Consider the following 22360-nt stretch of genomic DNA (forward strand, 5'->3'; position numbering starts at 1 on the left):
AACACTCACGTGTCGTCCCTCACATAGGTCTGATTTTGGGTTTACCCTGTGCTCCCAAGCTGATCAATTAACATAGAAACCAGCCCCAGGTTGCTGCTACCCCCAGGAACCTGAAAGAAGTAAAAAGCCCTGAGCAGGGGAGAAACACCACTGCACCAGACCTGAAGTTCATTAGCTGAATCTAATGGAAGGTGTTAATTCAAAGGAAATTTTACTACATTTGGAAAATATTTATGCATGAATACTTAAGTCACCCCCTGCAGGAATTGCTTACATTTCTACTGGAGGGCCTCCATCTTTACCTATTTTATTCTGGGGGGATTTTGGTAAAAATTTTGTATTTTTGCCCATCTCAGCATAGCCAAGGTGGAGATGAAGGCACAATGCAGAAGACAGCCATTATGGGGATGAAGTGTGTGCATTGACTGCACTATTGCAACCCCACTTTTCCTGGTGTTTGACTGCCTCTCTTGAAAAGCAGCACAGAGGTGACGAGAACAGCAGCAAGGCCTGAGAGATCAGCCCAAAGCAGATCAAACATGCTCCTCCCAGAGCCAAGGGCACCAAGAGCTTTTTACGCACATGTAGTATCTAAGTCCACTTTGTGCTGCTATAGCAAAGCGCTTGAGACTGAGTAATTAATTTTTCCACCCTTTATTTTAGATTTAGGGGGTACACGTGCAGGTTTGTTTCCTGGGTATGTTGCATAGTGCTGATGTTTGGGATACAAATGATCACCCAGGTACTGACCATAGTACCCAATAGTCAGTTTTTCTATTCTTGCCCCGCTCCTTCTTTCCCCTTTCTAGTGGCCCTCAGTGTCTATTGTTTCCTTCTTTATGTCAATGCATACCCAATGTTTAGCTCCAACTCATAAGTGAGAATATGCAGTATTTGGTTTTCTGTTCCTGTGTTAATTTGCTTAAGATAACAGCCTCCAGCTGCATCCACATTGCTCCAAAAAAAACATTATTTCATTCTTTTTTATGGCTGTGTAGTATTCCTTCGTGTATATGTACCGTATTGTCTTTATCCAGTCCTCTCTTGATGCCACCTAGGTTGACTCCATGTCTTTGCTACCGTGAATAGTGCTGCAATGAACATGTGTGAGCATGTGTCTTTTTGGCAGAATAATTTGTTTTCTTTTGGGTATATACCCAGTAATGGGATTACTGGGCCAAATGATGGTTCTGTTTTAAGTTCTTTGAGAAATCTTCGACTGCTTTCCATAGCAGCTGAACTAACGGACATTGAGACTGCACAATTCATAAAAGTCAGAGATTGCTTTCTTACACATCTGGTGTCTGGAAGTACAAGGTCGAAAGCCTCACATCTGGGGAGGGCCTTTGTGCTGTGTCATCCCATGAGGCAAGGCAGAAGGGCAAGAGAGCAAGAGGGGGCTGATCTTGCTTTTATAACAAACGCTCCCAAGGTAATGACATCAATCCATTCATGAGAGCAGAGCCTTCATGACCTGATCACCTCTTAAGGGTCCAATTTCTTAATCTTGTTGCACTGGAGATTAAGTTTCCATCACATGAGTCTTGGGAGACCCATCTAAACCACAATATATGGGTATCTTGGGCTAGCTTAAAATCACCGACATAGGTGGGCTTTTAGAGCCAGAAATATGCATTCAAACTCAACATAGGTAAAGAAGGGAGCCCTCCACTTTGGGCATAGTGAGGAATATTAATCAGAGAAAGAAGCAAGTTGGAACAGGAAACGCTCAATGGGACTATAAGGTGAGTTTTGTTTACAAGAAGCAAGGCAGGAAGCCAGTGATTGAAACTAAGTCAGGAAGTCAGATTAGGGTTAAGAGTCAAACAAGCTCAAGCAAATCTTATAGGGTTTAGGGAAACCAGCATTTCCTTGAAAAACCAAGATCTTGGTCTCTGAGCTCATCTGCAACTATGGGGCTGGGAGATAACTAGCTCTCCTCTGAGTAACAAACGTGGGAATCCGGGTCACTATATGGCCTGCACATCCAGGCCACACAACTCAATCCAACAAATATCTGTTGGTCATTCACTAAACCCCAAGCACTGTGCTGAATGCTGGCAGCAGAGGAAAGAACAAGAACTAACAAAAACAAAAACAGGCAGTGCTTTCCAGGCGCTACCTCTGTACCAAACACAGTGTCAAACACTGGACATAGATTAACTCACTTAATCTTCACAACAAGACAGAGATAAATGACTGCTATCCCCATCGTCCAGATGGGAATACCGAGTCACAGAGAGGTGCAGTAAACTGCCTGAGGTCACACAGCTGGTAAGATGAGGAGCTGAGATTCAAAACTCACTCAGCCAGATGCTGGGTGAGTTTAATCCAGAGTTAGAGAGGAGAGAGTGATCATAGAAATCTCTTTTTCTTTTTTCTTTTTTCTTTTTTTTTTTTTTTCCTCTTTTTTTTGAGATGGAGTCTCCCTCTGCCGCTCAGGCTGGAATGTTGTGGCACAATCTCAGCTCACTGCAACCTCCGCCTCCCGCGTTCAAGCAATTTTCCTGCCTCAGGCTCCCAAGTGGCTGGGATTACGGGCGTGCACCACTACACCTGGCTAATTTTTGGGTGTTTAGTAGAGACGGGGGTTTCACCATGTTGGCCAGTTTGGTCTCAAACTCCTGATCTAAAGTGATCCCCCACTTCAGCCTCCTAAAGTGCTGGGATTAACAGGCATGAGCCACCGCATCCAACCAGAAATCTCATTCAAAGATGTGTCATGTGCATGGAGTCCCTAAGAATAAGAAAAGGTTCCACAAATGAATGAGGTGTGTGTGTTGAGTGGGGAGAATGATCATTTCAGGCAGAAAAAAATTGAAGAGGAGAGGACTTGAAAAGAGAGGGGTGGGGGCGCTGGTCCCAGGAATCAAAGGACATCCGTATAGTTGGAGGACAAAGAACAAAAGCGGAGACAGACAATGGTGCTGGAGAAGGTGGCAGAACCGAACAACTTACAGGTTTAGCTAATGACACAAGGGTGTGTGCTGAGCATAATGAGAAAGCCCTGAAGGTGTAGCGGATATGAGCAGTACTCCACCACAGGAATTAAGTCCACGAAATATCGTAGCATTTCCCGCTTTGTCCCTATTAACAAATTAAATCTGACTCTGAGCACCTAGCCTGGCAGGAAACCCGGTCGGAGTTATTGTTGTAGCTTCTTTGTCCAAATCCCCCCAGGATCTTACAAAAGTCTCAGGAGGCTTACACAGTCCAGACCTCTGGGTCGCACCTGTCACCTGCCATCCAGACAAGCTACTTAGTTCATGCAAAATGAAAATATCAGGGCCCCTTGTTCAAAGATTATTAACAATTCTAAGATGGTGACAGCAGAGCATTTTTGTCTTTTCTTTTCTTTCTTTTTTTTTTTTTTTTTTTTTGAGACAGAGTCTTGCTCTGTCGCCCAGGCTGGAGGGCAGTGGCACTGTCTCGGCTCACCACAACCTCTGCCTCCAGGGTTCAAGTGATTCTCCTGCCTCAGCTCCCCGAGTAGCTGGGATTACAGGCATGCACCACCACTCCCAGCTAATTTTTGTATTTTTAGTAGAGACGGGGTTTCACTATGTTGGCCAGGCTGGTTTTCAACTTTTGACCTCAAGTGATCCACCCACCTTAGCCTCCCAAAGCGCTGGGATTATAGGCATGAGCCACCATGCCCGGCCCAACAAAGCATTAAACCAAGCACAGGTATCTTCTTCGTGTGGGGCCCCATGTGACTACCAGTTTGCATGCCCCCAAAGATGGGCTTGTGTGATAACATGTTACTTTTGCAATTATTCAAAGCCCCTTGAAGCTACACATCAGTGCTACTTCCCTCAGCTTTGGGCTTAGGGTCTTTGGCAAGGCTTGTGCCTTAGCATCTCAGCCAGGCCCCCTACCTGCTCCATGTCACCATTTTCCTAAGTCTGCCACTTCCCAAGGGCACCACAGGGAACCAGGGCTCAAGACAGAACCCCAAAACCTGTCCTCACTTTTAAGAAGACTCTGCCAACTCAGATCACTTCAGTCTCCACTCATCAAATATGTCTGCAGCTCCCAACTTTGCTTTTGGACAAAAGAAGCCACAGGTAACTGAAATGCACCTTGCACATCAATTTGAGGAAAAGGGAGGCAAATGGTTCTTATTTTTTCTTTAACAGCAGCAAAAAATAAAACACATAGCACTAACTCAATACATTATCCTGCAGGGGAATGACATGGTCATATTTATGTTCTATAAAGATCTCTCTGGCCACAGTGTAGAAAATAGATTATGTCAGGGTGGGAGGGGGGTCAAGAGGGAATGTGGAAATACCAAATAGAAGGCTATTTCAGATTCCAAGAGAGAAATAATAATAGCCTGGAATGTCGGTGCAGATAAAAACAAATTAAAAAAACCAGACACATTGAAAAGATATTTGGAATATTGTGGCAGATATCAATAGCTGCCAGCTCCAGTACCTGCTCTCCTTATGACTAATAGATCCCAATTATGTCCTGGCAAAATGTATGTTTAAAAATACTTCCCAATCTTCCTTGCAAATAAGGGTGGCTATATACTTCAGTTATGGCCAATAAAATATAAGCAGATACCGGGTGAGGTTTCTGGGCTTTTAAAAAGGAAACAGACTGAATGGCTTCTATTTTTGCATTTCCCTTCATGCTTTGCCCTTTGTCCTGCCTGGAATGTGGGAGCCATGCCAGGAGGTACAGCAACCATCTTGGGGCCACGAGGGAATAAGCGTAATACCAAATACGCTGATGGTATCATAGAGCTGTTAAATAAGCCCTAGGCCGACTCACTCCAGATTTCTTGTTGGAGAAAAATAAACCTCTTTTTATCAGTCAGAGTGGTTGAATTCCTGTTACATGCCATCCCTAATTGATCCAGATATAGACCCAACAAGATTTAGAGTGGATTGTGATATGGTAGTTCAGAAGTGGACGTCAGCACCTCTGGAGGACTCCAGTCAAACCCACCACAGAAACTCCAACCCCACCATAAAGCCAGTTAAGCCAAATATGAAGCTCAAAGAAGCTGTAATGTTTAATAGGGGGAAATATATTTGGGTCATAAACCTATTTCCTCCAAAATATTAAATCAACAATAGAAGAACCCTCCACCTCTTTGGGCCGACGTGTTTACGAGCAGAAGGGATTATGACCCAAAGCTCTGGCAAAAAAAAAAAAAAAAAAAAGTAGATTTACTAGGAAACTCCAGGGCTGCATTTTACTAGCTAAGAGCACAGGCTTCAGAGTCATAAAAAGCTGGGTTCTAATCCCTGAGCCATCATGTACTAGTTGTGTGTCACTTCACCACTCTACACTCAGTTTACTCATCTGTAAAGTGGAGTTAGTAATACGTGATTTCATAGAGTGTTGTCATGAGAATTGAATGAGCTAATGCATATAAAGTAACTGGCTGAATCTGGCATGTATAAGTGCATCCAAAAGTGTAAGACTCCTTCCTCCTTTCCTTCTCCCACTAGCTTCTTTCTCTCTTCCCAGGTTCTCCCCCTCCTCACCTACCACAGGGAGGCATTGCCTTTTCCAAAGACTGAACTCCTAAGGTACAGTTCGACCTTTCTAGGGATGGAAAGGCTACCATCCCATTTTACAGACAAAGAAGCAAGACTCAGGTAATCAGAGTAGGGACTAAAACTGAGGTCTCTTGCCATTCGGCCTTATGCTTTCTGCCCCATGAAACTGCTTGCATTTGTAATCTCACCAGTGAGAGATCAGAAAACTGGACACAGGAAACAGATGCTGGGAAATAATATGAAGAGTGCTGACAGCACATGAAACCATTCACTGGGCTCCATTTCTGTAGGAAGCTGTAATCCCTTAACTCAGTGCATATTTTGGAGTACTGATAGTGCACCATGACTGCTAGAAACTGTTGGCTATCCACAAGATCTACTCTTCTTCCACCTAAGCACCAGGTGTACTATAATTCCCAGACTCCCTTGCAGTTGGTGTGGTCATGTGATAAGTTACAGCCAATGAAATGAGAGTAGAAGGGATGATGTAGGCCACTTCCAGGTCTGGTCCCTAAAGCCTACCACACTTGGTTCTCCATCTTTTTTTCTCTTCTGCTGGTTGCTTAGAAGTGTTATAAGACACTAAAAGATGGAAGAGCCACAGACTGGAAGGAGTCAGTCTCTGAATGATCCTGTGCAGATAGGCCTCCCTGTTGATTTGAACACTCAATCAGGACTGTTACATAACTAAATAATACACCTCAAATGTGTTAATACATTCCACATTTGAGTCTACCTATGATTACAATACAGCCTAATCTACTCCAACTAGCATGCATGCCAAAGCATGACTGAAAATAAGATGAAAGCATGAATATGCCCAGGAGAATTCAAATTTGGAGCCTCATTTTTTAAATAGTTATGATTTTGATTTTTGGAGGAGTACTTTAAAATAAATCAGTAATATTTGCACAAAGTAAACGTAACTGCATTACAAAAGCATATGCAGTAAAAATTGAGTTTCCTTTCTACCCTGAACCTCAAGTTCCTTAATTCCCCTTTCAGGAAAGAACCACAATAAGGAAATTCTTGGATATTCTTTTAGAAATGTCCTACATCTGTACAAATATACAGTAAAGATCCCCCAGGTACTTTGTTGTATATGTGTGTGTGTGTATTATCCTATGCACCAGAAATATATATACATAAATAGATTGTGTGTGTATATATATATACACACACACACATATATATATATGATTGTAATATATGATTGCATATGCTCTTTTTTTACCACTAGTGTTTTCCCTTACCCATGTATCTTGGAGAGTGTCTTTCTTCAGTACACCAAAACTTTTAAACGAATGTACCATAGGCCATTATATAGATACACTCCCAGTTGTTTTAACAGGTTTCCTATTAACGGATATTTATGTTGAGACATTTAGATAGTTTCCAATAGTTTGACATTGCAAACAATGTTGAAATGGGTATCCTTGTGCACATATCTTTGCATACAAGTCCTTAGAACCAAACCATATTATATTGAGTATGCCAATTACATACCAATAAAAATATTAAACAATAAGCAGGAAAAGAAAACATAAAGAAAGTTTGGTCTAGAAATTTCTGAGGACACGTGGGGATTACAATTCAAGATGAGATTTGGGTGGGGACACAGAACCAAACCATATTAGATAGAGTATGCCAATTACATACCAATAAAAATATTAAACAACAAGCAGAAAAAAAAATGCAGGAGCTTTGGCCTAGAAATTTCCATGTCCCCACCCAAATCTCATCTCGAATTGTAATCCCCACATGTTAAGGGAGGGACCTGTGATCCCTACATGGAGAGAAAGAGAGGCGATTGGATAATGGGAGCAGTTTCCCCCATGCTGTCCTCATGACAGTGAGTGAGTTCTCACAAGATCTTATGGTTTTATAAGTGGTTGACAGTCCCTCCTTCACACACCCACACTTACTCTTGAAGTCTTGTGAAGAAGGCACCTACTTCCCTTCTGCCACAATTGTAAGTTTCCTGAGGCTGCCCAGCCATGCCAAATTGTGATTCAATTGCATCTCCTTTTTTAATAAATTATCCAGTCTTGGGTATTACCTTCATAGAAGTGTGAGAGTAGACTAATACACAATCCCATAGAGACATAAGATTATTCTGCTTATCTCTTTGTTTTTTTTCTTAAATGAGTTTTTGTAGTTTGTGCCTTTCAAGGAAATTTTCCATTTCATCTAAATTGTCCAATGTATTAGCAAAAAGCTGTTCTTAATATCCCCATATGATCCTTTTAATAGCTATAGAATCTGTAGTGATTATATACCTCTATGCCTTTCATTCTTGATATCGGCAATGTGTACCTTCTCTCACTCTCTGTGGGTTTATAGTTTTCACCAGATTTGGGAAATTGCTGGCCATTATTTCTGCAAATATTTTTTCATCCCACTCATTTTGTCCTTAGGGCACTCTGACTAAACATGTGTTCAGCTGCTGTTCTCCATTCATTTTTTTTTTCTAGTTTTCTTTCTCTCTGTGTTTCATTTTGGGTAGTTTCTACTGCTTTGTCTTCAAGTTCATTCATCTTTTCTTCTGCTATGTCTAAGTTGCTCTTGATTCCATTCAGAGCATGAGTACATTTTTTGAATCATAGTCACTATAGATCTTATCTTCAGATTTGAGTCTTTTTTAGGATTACCAGATTTAACAAATAAAATAGAAGACTCCCAGTTAAACGTGAATTTTAGATAAATGGTGAACAAGTTTTAGAGTATATGCAATAGCTGGGACACACACTAAAAAATCTACTATTTGACTGGAATTCAAATTTGACTGAAGATCTTTCATTTTATCTGGAAACCTGAGTCTTATATTTTACATATTTCTATTTACAATACTCAACCTTACTGCTAGTTTATTGAATATATAGAACACAGTTATAACTTTTTAATGTCCTTGTCTATCAATTCTGTCGTGTGTTATTTCTCAGTAGATTTTAATCAATTGATATTTCTCCTCATTATGGGTTATATTTTTCTACTTTTTTTCATTCCTGGTAATTATTTGTTGAATGGCAGATGATGTGAATTTTATCTTATTGGGTGCTGGGTATTTTTATATTCCTATGAATATTTTTGAGCTCTCTTCTGCGATCCAGTAAAGTTATGGAAAACAGTTTTGTCCTTTTGAGTCTTGTTTCTAAACTTTCTTTGGCAGGACTACTGAATACTCCTTCTAGAACTCCACCCAGTATCTAAGGATTATTATAAGATTTTCCACTCTGGCTGGAGGGAACAGGAACTATTCTCAGCCCTGTGGAAACTCCCCAGTTGTTCTAATCCTCTCAAGTGGTTTTTCCTTGATCTCTGGTGGTTTCCTTTTCCTGACATGCATGGACTGATCATGACTCAACTGAAGGGTCCTTTACTAAACTCCAGATCTCTTTCCTCCTCCTCCTCCTCTTCCCCCCCCCTCCTCCTCCTCTTTCCCCCCTCCTCCTCCTCCTCCTCTTCCCCCCTCCTCCTCTTCCCCCTCCTCCTCCTCTTCCTCCTCCTCCTCTTCCTCCTCTTCCTCTTCCTCCTCCTTTTCTTCCTCTTCCTTCTCTTCTTCCTTCTTCTCCTCCTCCTCCTCCCTACTCTCTGACCTGTGAACTCTAGTACTTTGCCCTGAGAACTTTAGCTGCTTCACCCTCCCAAGACTCCCAACCTTATTTCTTCAACTTAGAGAGTCCACTGGGCTCTGCCCAGGTTTCCCCTCCCTGTGCTGTGGTCCATAAATGCCCTCCTGGCAGTAACCTCTGGCCTCCTGCTCAGCCCTGTGTGACCCAGTCAGCCCATTTGACTTCAGAGGATCCTCCTGTATATGTGCACACCCTGGGAGTCTTAGGCTTCATCCTACAAAGACTGTGCCAGGTCTGCCATCCCAAGGATACAGCAAGTAACATCTCCACTACATGGCCTGAAAGTTATTAGAATGGCAGCCTTTCTCAGAGCTTCACTGGGGAATTAAGGAATTGTGATTCTAAAGAAGAGGTAGAAAGAATAAAAACTCAGCAGACAAGAGTCCACACACATGAGACAGATCATCTCTCTTGCAGAAAAGGGAACAGGGGAGTGGCTGCTGGGAGGCGGGGTGGAAGCATTGGAGGTCAGGGTGCCAGGAGCCTGTAACATCACATGTAAAAGCAAATGCCAGTATCAAGGCTCTGAAGGACTCTGACAGGCAATCAGTACCCCAGCTGAGATGAGAGCAGCAGCATAGTGTCTCCTCCCCAAGAAGGGCCACAGGGATGGATGGCAAGAGGAGATAGGAAGCAGGAGGAAGAAAAAGTGTCACATGCTGGCTGGAAAGTTGAGAATTCTTGCCCCATGTTTGAGGAGCCCAGCAAGAACCCTGTAGTTTTGCCTGCTCAGCCTTCATCCCTTCACCTCTTCTGGAAACACCATTTTCATTTTCCGTTGGGGGCTCCCTCCCTCACTCTCAGTCCACATAGTTCTAGGGAGATTGACCCACTGCCAGGCTCTGCATGTGGGCATGTGACTCAAGCCAGCCCCAGCAAAGTCAAACCAGGAACTTTTGTTAGAGCCATAAGAAGATACCGTTTTTACTAAGGTTGCTAAGTTGGTAGGATATAAACATGAAATTGCAGACAACCAACTAGGCACTCTGCAGTAAAAGTCTCCCTGATACTAAAGTCAACACTGAGGGAAGCAGAACCAGAGGGTAGAGGAAGATTCCTGAGGACATTTTTGAACACCTAGACCCAGCCATACCTGAACCCATGGCCTCCTAAATGTTTTATTTTAGCGAGACAATGAGTTCCCCTTTTAAAATTAAATATATTAAACTCCTACAAGTAGAGATTGGTGTAAACATGCTTCTAACGTGTACCCCTAGATTAAATTCTTGAACAGAGAACTAGAATTTTTTAGCTGGAAGCTCTACCGCTCTCCCCGCTCCCCAGGAGACTCACTCTTGAAGGTGGCCAAGCATCAAAGGTGTCTTGTCTTCTCAGGCTGGCTCTGGCCACATGTTTCTGGGCCTTGCCCAGAGTTCAGCTTCTCACTTGGGATTCCTGGAGGGCTCTTCCCACTGCTCTGGATCTCTGGGGAGTATATTTGCAAGTCTCATTTCCTCAAATTTTACCTCCAGACACTTTTTTTTTGAGATGGGGTTTCATTCTGTCACCCAAGCTGTAGTGCATTGACATGATCTTGGCTCACTACAACCTCTACATCCTGCGATCAAGCCATCCTTCCATCTCAACCTCCCGAGTAGATGGGATTACATGCACAACAATGCCTGGCTAATTTTTGTATTTTTTATAGAGGCAGGGTTTCACCATGTTATCCAGGCTGGTCTCAAGCAATCTGTCCCTGCCTCAGTCTCCCAAAGTGCTGGGATTACATGTGTTAGCCACCATGCCCAACCCCTACAGACATTTTAATATCAATGTCTATATTTAAAATTTTTTTTAAAAATCAGATGTTTAGCTTTTCTTAAAATCAAAAGAACCGGGAAATTTTGACCCAGGTGTCTTCGTGGAGGTAAGGAGCAGCCACTCCCCTTACATTGATCAGGTGCTCTCCAGTTTACCACAGTCCTCCCCATCCCCTGTCATACCCCATCCCAGCCCATGTCATGCACTTTTCTTGCCCACCTGGCACCTTCACGAATGTGAGTCCACAGGACCTTTACAGTGAGAGAGCTGAGCCCAGGCCTCCAAGGGGTAGGGGCAGTTCACCCAGAAGGAAGAAGACAGGGGAAGGACTTCTCTTTATCAGGGATGCTCTATGTTCCAGGCAAGATATCCTGCACAGACAGTAATGATCTGAAAAAGACGGACTCTGCTCACAGCCTGGTGAGGGAGACAGATGTGTAAATCCCAGCATCTCTCTTTCCCATGGCTATAGTGTGGTTCCTTTGATTCTCCAAATGTCATGTTGAAGTATGATCTCCAGTGTTGGAGGTGGGGCCTAGAGGGAGGGGTTTTGGTTATTGGGGCAGATCCTTCATGAATGGCTTGGTGTGTCCTCACGGTAATGAGTGAATTCTTGCTCTATTAGTTCCTGCAAGAGTTGGTTACTAAAGGGAGCCCAGCACCTCCCTCCCTCTTCTGCTTCCTCTCTCGCATGTGATCTCTGCACACAACAGTTCCCTTTCACCTTCCGTCATGAGCGGAAGTGGCCTGAGGCCCTCTCCAGAAACCCAAGCAGATGTGGTCACCATGTTTCTTGTTCAGCTTGAAGAGCCGTGAGCCAAATAAACCTCTTTTCTTTATAAATTGCCCAGCCTCAGTCATCCCTTTCTAGCAACACAAATGGACTAAGACACCCACCTAAGTGCCCAACATGGCAGAGTACAACCATCTCACGCCATTGAGATGCAAGTTCTGGAGAAGAGTTGGAAATGAGCTATGAATGTGAACATGATATTTCTTGCAAGCCTCATGTTTTCACGTGAAAATAGGCATAACTTTTATATTCAACCTCTCCCTATTAAAAGAAAAACAGTTTTACTCAAAAACTAAAAAATAAAAAAAAGGCTGGGTGTGGTTGCTAACACCTATAATCCCAGCACTTTGGGAGGCTGAGGTGGGTGTATTGCCAGAGCCGAGGCATTTGAGACCAACCTGGGCAACATGGTGAAACCCCATCTCTACTAAAAATACAAAAAAAAAAAAAAAAATTAAAAATTAGCTGGGCATGGTGGCAGGCACCTGTAATTCCAGCTACTCAGGAGGCTGAGGCAGGAGAATCGTTTGAACCTGGGAGGTGGAGTTTGCAGTGAGCCGAGACCACACCATTGCACTCCAACCTGGGCAACAGAGCTAGACTCTGTCATAAATAAATAAATAAATAAATAAATAAATAAATAAATAAAAGTTCTATACAATTGAGTTTCCAGCAAAGTGAGCCTTGTTTATCCTGAAACCTCCTGTGTTCTCCTGACGAATGGAGATGAACCCCAGGAGTATAGGTACCCCACTTTGAGAAGCAGACATCAAATAGAAAATGATAATGAATGTAGTAAGTCCTGTACCAGACACTCTCTTACGTCGGGACATTTGCACTGGCTCTTCCTCTGCCTGTAAGGATCTTACGCCCAGATACCTCCATGACTCATTCTCTCATCTCCACTTTTTTGTGCAAGTATCATGTCAATGAAGCTCATTGTCATAACCCCATCTAAATTGCCACTGCCCCTTCTTTGCAACACTCCTGTATCTCCTATATCTCTTTACCCAATTCTTTGTTTTTTTCCTACATGGCATTTATCACTTTTTAATCACCTTAAATATTTTTCTTATGTCTTGTGTCTACTGTTGATTTCCCACTCTGGACATTAAGCTCCACAAGAGCTGGCATTTTTGTCTGTTGTGTTTATGGCTGCATCTCCAGCTCCTAAGACAGAAGCTGGCAGAGAGCAGGACTTTAAGAAGTATTTTTAAAGAAATGAATGAATAAATGAACAAATAGATGGTGTGTCCTCTCCTTGGAGGGAGGACACTCTAGCAGATTTAATCACAATGTTGTACATCTGCTTTGTCTAGAAAGGTAAAATATGAAAGTACATGAGTGCTTTTGAAGCCAAAGGACTAAAGGACCATGAGGAGCAAGACATAATCTCACTTTGTTCCCCATGCTCTGAATCCTTCTGAGGCTAACCCATCTACCAGCAGTCCCAGACCCTCCCGCCACTGGCCCAGGCTACCCGCAGCTCACGGCTGGACTACACCACAACTTCCTGGACACAGCATCACCCGTCCTTGCCTGCTTCCTCCACGCTTCTCCCCACCCAGGGCTAGTGCCAGAACTGAAAGCATTTTCTGAATTAGAAAAGGGCACCCCCTAGGACTTTGTAGCCCCACAAGCACAGGACTTGGTAGACTGACAAATGCTGACATTGGATGAACCTGCAAAACTGACCCCACTCTGCCCGCAAGCAAGATGCCCCATGCTGTGTCCCTTAGACAAGACACAACCCTGCACAATTGTTGCTCGGCAGCCCTGTGAACATCCCATCATGGCCAGAATTTTTCTCCAGCAATTCAGGTGTGCAATAAATTTCACAGTACTTTATTTGTCTAAAATCAAATTAACTCTGACTCTAATCCCCCCGTTTCCCCAGGCTGGAGGGAAATTCAATCTCAGTATTATTGAAGCTCTCCTCCCACGGTTTGAACAGATTCCTGGAGGGTCTTAGGAAATAAGAGGAGTAAGTCCTTTAGACGGATGCTGATGCCCAGGTCTATGCACGTTAGAGAGAAGAGACACAAGAAGGGAAACATTCCCAGAAAAGTTTCGAGAACCAGCACCACAGACCATGGGGCCACCATGAACTGTGTCAAAGGCCAGGGCTGTACTGTGAGGCTGGAGGAGGGACCTATGCTTTGTATAGGGTGATGAGTTCATTCTCATATTCTTGCCCTGAAACATACTCAGAGACAGCTGTTTGATCATCCACCCATCCATCCATTCATCCATCCATCATTCAACAAATATACATTGGGTTTCTACTTTATGCTAGACCCCGGGGATATACTGCTGAAGGAAACAGATGCAGCCCCTACTTAACTAGAGCATGCAAGTAGCAGAGAAACAGATAATATGTAAACAACCAAGTGAATATATTGTTATAAATGGCGGTCAGTGCTTTAAAAGTAAAAGAAGGATGATATGCAAGAGAATAACTAGGTAGGTCAGGGCAGCCTTACTGAGGCAATAGGTGAGCCAACACCTAGGATGTGACAAGAAGTGAGACAGGCAGAGTGGGCGTGGAGCCTTCTGGCCAGCAGGGAAGCAGGAGGAAGGTTCTACAGCAGAAAGGAGTCTGGGTATGGATGCATTTTTCTCAAGACTGGGGCCACAGCCTTCATCAGGTCCTCAAATTGACCTTGACATCCACTGACTTTAAGAGCCCTGAGCCTTGTCTGCTTTTATTCTTTTTTCTTTTCTCTTTTTTTTTTTTTATTTGGAGTCTCTCTGTTGCCCAGGCTGGAGTGCAGTGGCACGATCTCAGCTCAATTTAACCTCCACCTCCTGGGTTCAAGTGATTCTCCTGCCTGAGCCTCCTGAGAAGCTGGGATTACAGGTGCCCAACACCACGCCCAGCTAAGTTTTGTACTTTTAGTAGAGACAGGGTTTCACCATGTTGTCCAGGCTGGTCTTGAACTCCTGGCCTCAAGTGATCTGCCCACCTTTGCCTCTCAAAGTGCTGGGATGAGAGGCGTAAGCCACTGTGCCTGGCCTACCTTTATTCTTTATATATATATGCACACTCCCGAGGAAGACTGATGCCACGCAGCAAACTCCAAGACTGCAAATCTCAGGGGTAGAGTGCCGTTTCTATGATGTGACATTTTTACAGGCTCTCTTTCATCCCTTTCTTCTTGCTCGCCCTCCCTCCCCACCCCTCGTCCTGAGCCCCGCTGAAACACACAGATACGCTGCAGCCCAACTCAAAATGCCAGAGCGATGGAGCAGCGGGATTGCGAGGGAGAAACACAGCTTATAAACTGTCTCCCAACCCAGGCAGGCTCTGGTGACATGTTTGACAGCTCAGGAGAGGGATCGGCAATACGGCTTGGGCCACACTTCCGGGGCAGAACTGAAGCCATCCTTCCTGGGAACGGCCTCATAGATCAGCCTGCGCACGCTTGTCAGCCCAGCCTCCAAACTCTGTCCCTTGCCATCCCGGCTTCCTCATGGCTCCACTCCAGGCCTCCAGGCTCTGGGGGCTCTGTCTTGAGTTGGAGTCAGCCTGGGGAGGCTCAGACCCCTGAACACTAGACCCAAAGGAAGACCTCAGGCAGAGGAAATGCCGTGACAGAAATTGCAGCGGGAGAGATGACTTAGCAAGGGTTTCCCAACCATGCTTCTCTGGTTCCTTGAGGTGACTTAAACTACTATTTTAATAAAATAGTTAATAAATACAATTTTACAAAGACCACGCGCATTGTGTTTTCCACTCGAAAGAGACTGTGCCTCATCTACAAACAGGTCAATGCATGTAGATAGATGGTCAACCTATATGCATTGCCTCATTGAATCTCCTCAGGATATCTAATGAGTTAGGTGTTATTAGCCCAGGTTAGAGATGAGCACACTGAGGTGAGAGAGGGTGCAGTCAGGGAGCAGATATACAGCAGAGGGAGGCCATCTGGGCTCTCCAAGAAGCAGGTGCCGAGACAGAGTTGGAAGACAAGGAACTCAGAGGAGGTAATGCCTATGAAAGGAAAGAGACAGAGGCAGGAGGCTGGAGCCTCAGACAGCCCTGCAGGTGTCAGAAAGTTGGATGCAGGAGCTGCAAAGCAAAGGATGCTCATCAGAGTCCTGGGTTGGGTGGAAATTGCCAGACCCTGCTACCACCACCTTGCTTAAGACTAGAGGCTGTTCCAAAAATAACAGGACCTCCCATCAGAAGCTGAGGCAGATCCTGAAGGAGGTAATAGCTAGCCACATTCCTCACAGCTCCACAGAAGGTCCTTTCTTGAAGGGAGATCTGAGTAGTACTTCCCGGTGTCCACCATACAGAGATAGGATTTGAATCCTGTTCATCTACAGGACAAGTAGCTGACCCATATGGGAGCCTGCTGCCACTTCCCTAAAGTCTAAAGCCTGAAATGCAGAGGGAATCTCTGAGAGCCTGCTGTCCACCTGCTTCCCTGTAGAGATGAGCCGGAGAAGTTAAGTAACTGGGCCAAGGTCACACAGCAAACCAGTGGTGGGGCTGGGTCTCCTGGCTTAGAGACAGGACACCGACTAGATTCCAGTGCTGTCTTTCTCCAGGTTTGTCCTCGAACTCGGGTCCACATGCCTGTGATTTGGAAAAGCAGCCATCTGATTCTGACCCCATCTTCAAATGCTCCCAGGGACCCTCTGTCCTGAGAAGCAGGGGAAGATTAAGCAAAATCAGAGGTCTCCCACACCCCCAAACTCTCTTGGCCAGTTGGAGTAAATGCACTGGGGTGGCTTTGAGGCAAAGGCCAATGGAGGCACACAGGGGAAGGGAAGCAGGAGTCAAGGAAGGCTTCCTGGAGGAGGAAACGCTGCTGCTGAGTCTTGAAGGATGAGTAAGGGTCTGAGTGGAGAATGATTGGGCAGGGAGGACAATCTGAGGTGCAGGACAATACTAGCAGAGATGTAACAGGAAGAAAAAGTAGCCCGCATTCTGGAAACTGCTGATGGTTCATGCAGCCAGGGTGCCATGTTCACAGCAGAACAACAACAGGGACACTTGACAGGTAGGCATGACCAGATAATGAAAGCACTTCGAGGGAAGCACTTCGAGGGAAGCCAGTGGAGATTGTACAGAGAGGAGGGACATGGTCAGATTTGTGTTTTGAAAAGCTCTTTCTAGCAGCAATGAGGCAAGTGCGTTAGAAGGAAATAATACCAGAGACAGAGGGACCTGGAAGGAGGCTAGGGCAGCACACTGAGCAAAGACGAAGAATTCGAACTTACGGCCCAGCAATGCACTGATAGAGGGAAGGACCTGCCCTGGCACCCTGTCTAGTCCCTGGGAGAGGGATGGGGGCTGCCATCGCTGAGGAACACCACACTGTGGGGTTGATGAGACAGTGAATGTACTTGTGGATGACTTGAAGGTAACAATGTATGTGCAACCTCAGATAGGAAGAAACCCCCTAAGAAATGGGTGCTTATGAAGACTTTTCATGTGTGGGACCTATAGAGGGACTAGCGGAAGTTAGAGCCAGAATATTACAAAGTAAAAACACGTAGAGCCAAAAGAGGAGAAACTGGTGATCGCAACCGTGGAAAAGGCCAATGTTGCAGATCAGTAGGAGAAGGAGACTCAGCGGCGTGCTGAGAAGGAATAACCAGATGAAAGAGTGTGGGCCTGACACGGTGGCTCACACCTGCAATCCCAGCATGTTAGGAGGCTGAGATGGGCAGATCACTTGAGGTCAGGAGTTCGGGACCAGGCTGGCAAATATGGCGAAATGCGGTCTCTACTGAAAATGCAAAAGTTAGCCGGGCATGGTAGCCCATGTTTGTCATCCCAGCTACTGAGGAGGCTGAGACACAAGAATCGCTTGAGCCTAGGAGGCGGAGGTTGCAATGAGCCGAGATCATGCCACTGCACTCCAGCCTGGGTGATAGAGCAAGACTTCCATCAAAAAAATAAAAATATAAATAAATAAATAAATAAATAAATAAATAAATAAATAAAAAAAAAGGAGAGTGACCAATAAAGCATATCCTGGCTTGGAAATCAGGGATAGTATGTGATCCGACACCATCACTGTCCTGAGAAAATGGGACCATCCTGGAGAGTCCTAGCTTGGTGATTTCACAGCAACTGCAGAGAGAACCTGGAGGGTGACAAGATGCAAGGAGGATTGCTGGCCTTGCTGTCAACCAGGGAAAGGATGTAGCAGCACCTATTGGATTTGGCCATTGTCAAGGAGAGGAAATGGGTGACAGCAATTGAAGTGTCCATGGAATGTGGGAACAGAGGTCTTTGAGGAGTGAGGGAAAGTAAAAGAAGTGAAGACAGCAAGATGACCTTTCTTTCAAGGACCAAACAAAAGAGGAGAGTTGCTGGAGGATGGGCAGGGCCAAAGAATATCTTCTCTGTGGGTTTTCCATTTTTTATTTTCTATTTTTATGAGATGGAGTCTCGCACTGTCACCCAGGCTGGAGTGCAGTGGCACAATCTCAGCTCACTGCAATCTCGCCTCCCAGGTTCAAGTGATTCTCCTGCCTCAGCCTCCCAAGTAGCTGGGATTACAGGTGCATGTCACCACGCCCAATTCTTTTTTTTTTTTTTGTACTTTCAATAGAGACGGGGTTTCACTATGTTGGCCAGGCTGGTTTCAAACTCCTGACCTCGTGATCCACCCACCTCAGCAGAGTCTTGCTCATTTAGCTGCACTCCAGGCTGGAGTACAGTGACCCAGTCTCGACTTACTGTAATGTCCGCCTCCCGGATTCAAGCGATTCTCCTGCCTCAGCTTCCCAAGTAGCTGGGATTACAGGTGTGTGTCACCACGCCCAGCTAATTTTTGTGTTTTTAGTAGAGACGGGGTTTCACCATGATGGCCAGGTGGGTCTCGAACTCCCAATGTGCACGAATTATAGGCATGAGCCACCACACCCAGGCTTACTCTGTGTTTTTTAAGTCTTTGTATTCATTCCCTTTCTGCTTAAATCCATTTCACATAATATTACATAAGCTAGTACATGTAATTATATGCACACTTTTATTTATTTTATTTATAGCGTCTTTCCTTCCCTAACATTATACTCCCAACACTAGACAACTCATGTTAACAACATACCATGTTTCTTTGCCTATTTTCCGTATTCATCAAATCCAATCCAGATGTGGAATAGGGTCAGTGTTCTGCAGAAACCGCAGTAAGGCTTTTGCTGGTCACGAAAATATTGCAATGTGTCTAAATCAGTCTGTGAGTACTAATTCCTTGGACCTTTTAGATCCTCCCTCCCCACCAGCCTATCCTGGGACATCAAATGCTCATGGTTGCTCAACAGTATGACTGCTGTGTGTGTATGTGTGTGTGTGTGTGTGTGTGTGTGCCCCTGCACATGAATACATGTGTGTATGTGTATGTATATATATGCGTCTGGGAGGACACATAAACATGGTGTCATGTTATACATGTCTCTGCCTTCTGCTGTTTGACACTCAGCCATGCCTCATGGAAATCCCTCCTAGTCACCTGATGTGGTTCTTCATCTTCCTAATGGCTACATAATGATCCATAATGTAGACACCCCATAATGTATCCAGCCATTCTTTTTGTTTCTCCAAGTGATTTGGTAATGCATATGGGCCGTGAACTGGGACTTAGGAGAGCAAGGATGGAAGCAGGAGATATTAAAGATGCAGAAGACAGAAAGGAGGAAGGAGTGAGGCACCCCTGAGAAGGTAGGAAGGAGCAGGGAAAGCGACTGCCCATGGTCAGGCAGGATCACCCCTGTACACAGAGCACAGTGTCCAGCATCTATGAACAAGCTGTGCTCCTGCATTCTGACCGCCCATGAGGGCACTCTCCCTCCCATAGGCTGGGTGAACTTTATAAGCGACAGGGGCTGATTGTGCCACTCTCTCTGCTCGACAACTTCAAGGATAAAGACCAACTCCCTTACCATGGCCTTGGATGACCCAACTTCTGCTTCCCTCTGCAAACTCAGGCTGCGTAATCTCACTGTTGCTTCCTGAGCTCCAGCCACTCTGGCTTCCTTTCTGCTCTTAAACTTGCCTTGCTTTCTGCTGCTTCAGGGCCTTTGCACATGCTGTTTTTAACCACTGGGCATACTCTCTCACTGTTCTCCCTTCACTTAATCTCCTGGGAGGGTCTTGGAAGAATCCTCCCAATATTGCCGGCCACTCTTTTAAGACCACCGTGTAATGGTGTTCATGTGTTGTATGAGGTTAGTAAGTTTTGACGGCATGCTAAATCAAGTAAACTAAAACCTCCACTTACTTTTAATAAAAGGCTTGCATATCTGCGGTGGGAAAGGAGAATTATTCAGTGGCTAAAGGTCTTTTTAGTGACAGCTCATTTCTGCTTCAGAATTATATTTGCTTGCTTTTCTGATGTATGGATATAGAAATGTCTCTATAAATAGATTAAAGAAAAACCTGTCCATCCACAGTCAAAACCGAGGAAAGAAAGCCTGAGACTGGAAGTCACCATAAATCTCTAGTTCTCTTCCACAACAAAGCGAGATGAAGCGCCCCCTCCCCAAACCCTCACTCCTAAACTAGCTCTTCCAGCCAAAGCTCAAGGATAACCATTTCCATTATTTTTCCCAAAACGACCCTCGTAACTACTGACCCTTTTCTAACACACACACGCACACACACACACATTCTCTCTCTCTCTCTCTCCCTCCCTCTCTCTGTCTCACACACACACACACACACACACACACACACACACACACACACACAGATAGTAGCTAGCGTTATAGCTACAAGAAGTAAAGGAAGATAAATGACAAAGTGGGTTTTTTTCAGTGTTGATATCTGATGGTTTCTGGTTCTTTAGAAACTTACCATTGGAAATGAGCTTTCCTAGAGGTGCCAGACACAGGGGGGAAGCCCCAGTGTAGCAGAGCCATAAAGCACCTGTGTGATGCTCTCTCATGCCCTGGACCTCAGATCAGCATTATTTCCTTGGGGAAGCCCTTCCCCGCCCCCTGCATTGGTCAGGACTTCCTGCCAGGCTCCCCGAAGCTCCCAGGACTTCGTGGCTTATAACAGTTCTTAATAACATGCTTATGGTGTGATAATGTGATTCCTTCCAGTTTCCTCCCCTTCCAAACTGTAAGCTTGACGAGGTAGGAGCTTTGCCTTTCTTATTCATAGCTGTGTTCTTAGCACCTTTCACAATGTCAGACATTATAGTATATACTCAATAAATTTTTTGAACTAACACAAAGGGATAAAAGGAGGAAGGAAGGAAGAAAGGAAGAAAAGAAGGAGGAAGGAAAGAGGAAGGAAGGAGGGAGGGAGGAAGAAAGAAAGAAGGAAGAAAAAAAGGAGGAAGAAAGAAGGAAGGAGGGAGAGAGGGAGAAAGGAAAAAGAAAGGAAGGAAGGAGGCAGGAAGAAGAAAAGAGGAAGAGAGGGAGAGAGGAAGGAAGGAGGGAGCAAGAAAGGAGGAAGGAAGGAAGGAAGAAGGAAAGAGGGAGGGGAAAGGAAGAAAGGAGGAGGGAAGAAAGAAAGGAAGAAAGGAGGAGGGAAGAAAGAAAGGAAGAAAAGAAGGAGAAAGGAAGGAGGAAAGAAGGAGGGAGGGAGAAAGGAGGAGGAAGGAAGGAAGGAAGGAAGGAAGGAAGGAAGGGAGGGAGGAAGGAAGGGGGAAGGGAAATAAGGAAATCATGTAAGTCTATGGCCCACAGAGACCTCCTGTGTTTGTCACTCACACCCCAGTTTTACAGTCAAGATTTGGCCCCTTTAATGGCTGCATGCAGGGAACACGTGGAGAGCTTTTTAGAGATATTGATACCCAAGCTTCACCCCCAGACACTGATTCAACTGCCATGGTGAGGCCCCGGCAGGGTGCATCATCAAGTATACTGTAAAGACTCCATGGGTGATTTTTACAGGCACATACACACCTGGAGCAGAGGAAATGATGAGTTCCTAGTTCTGTGCATGCTCGCAAAGGGGAGAACAAAAGCCTTGTTGGAAGCCTCCTCCTGCGCTCACAGGCCCTGAAATCAAAGTTTGAGATGGGAGACTGAAGACTTAAGGCCTGACTCATGCTGAGAACAGGGGTAGAAACCTTACTTCATGTCTGAGTTTCAGCCTTATCCGTGAAATAGAGGTTTCTTTCTTCCCTTCCTAAATCCCATCCATCGTGTTCACCAGTCTTTGCTAGTAAGATTGGGAAGTTGCTTTCCTAGCAATCCCAGGCCAAATCGGCCAAGGGCCTTCTGCCCACCCTCACTCCACGTGGCTTTGAGGGAGGTGAACCCGCCCTCTGTAGCCTTGACTTGGTGGGTGGGAGGACTAGGTCTTGCTTTCTCCTCCTCCTCCTCTTCCTCCCGTTCTTTCCACAGTGAGGGTGGAGGAGGAAGGATCAGATGGGTCTTTCCAAAAACCTCATATGTCTCAGGCTCTTTAGGTACATTATTGTATTTTGTCCTCTTCCAGGTAGGAACCATTGTCCTCCCATTTTACAGATTCAAGAAACTGAGGTTCAGAGATGTTTTGATTTGCACAGAGATGCCCAGCCCAGGAATGGAGAGCCAGTGGGCTTGATCTATGTTGACTTGGAATTACATGAGGATTCCAGGAGTCCACATGGCCTCCAGAAACAAGCCTGGACTATCCCCTGGGTCCTCCCCCACCAGGTAGGGCAGTGTCCCAGAATGGCCCAGAATGGCTGAGA

The sequence above is a fragment of the Macaca mulatta genome, chromosome 20 (assembly GCF_049350105.2).
Source record: "Macaca mulatta isolate MMU2019108-1 chromosome 20, T2T-MMU8v2.0, whole genome shotgun sequence".
Taxonomy (NCBI): Eukaryota; Metazoa; Chordata; class Mammalia; order Primates; family Cercopithecidae; genus Macaca; species Macaca mulatta.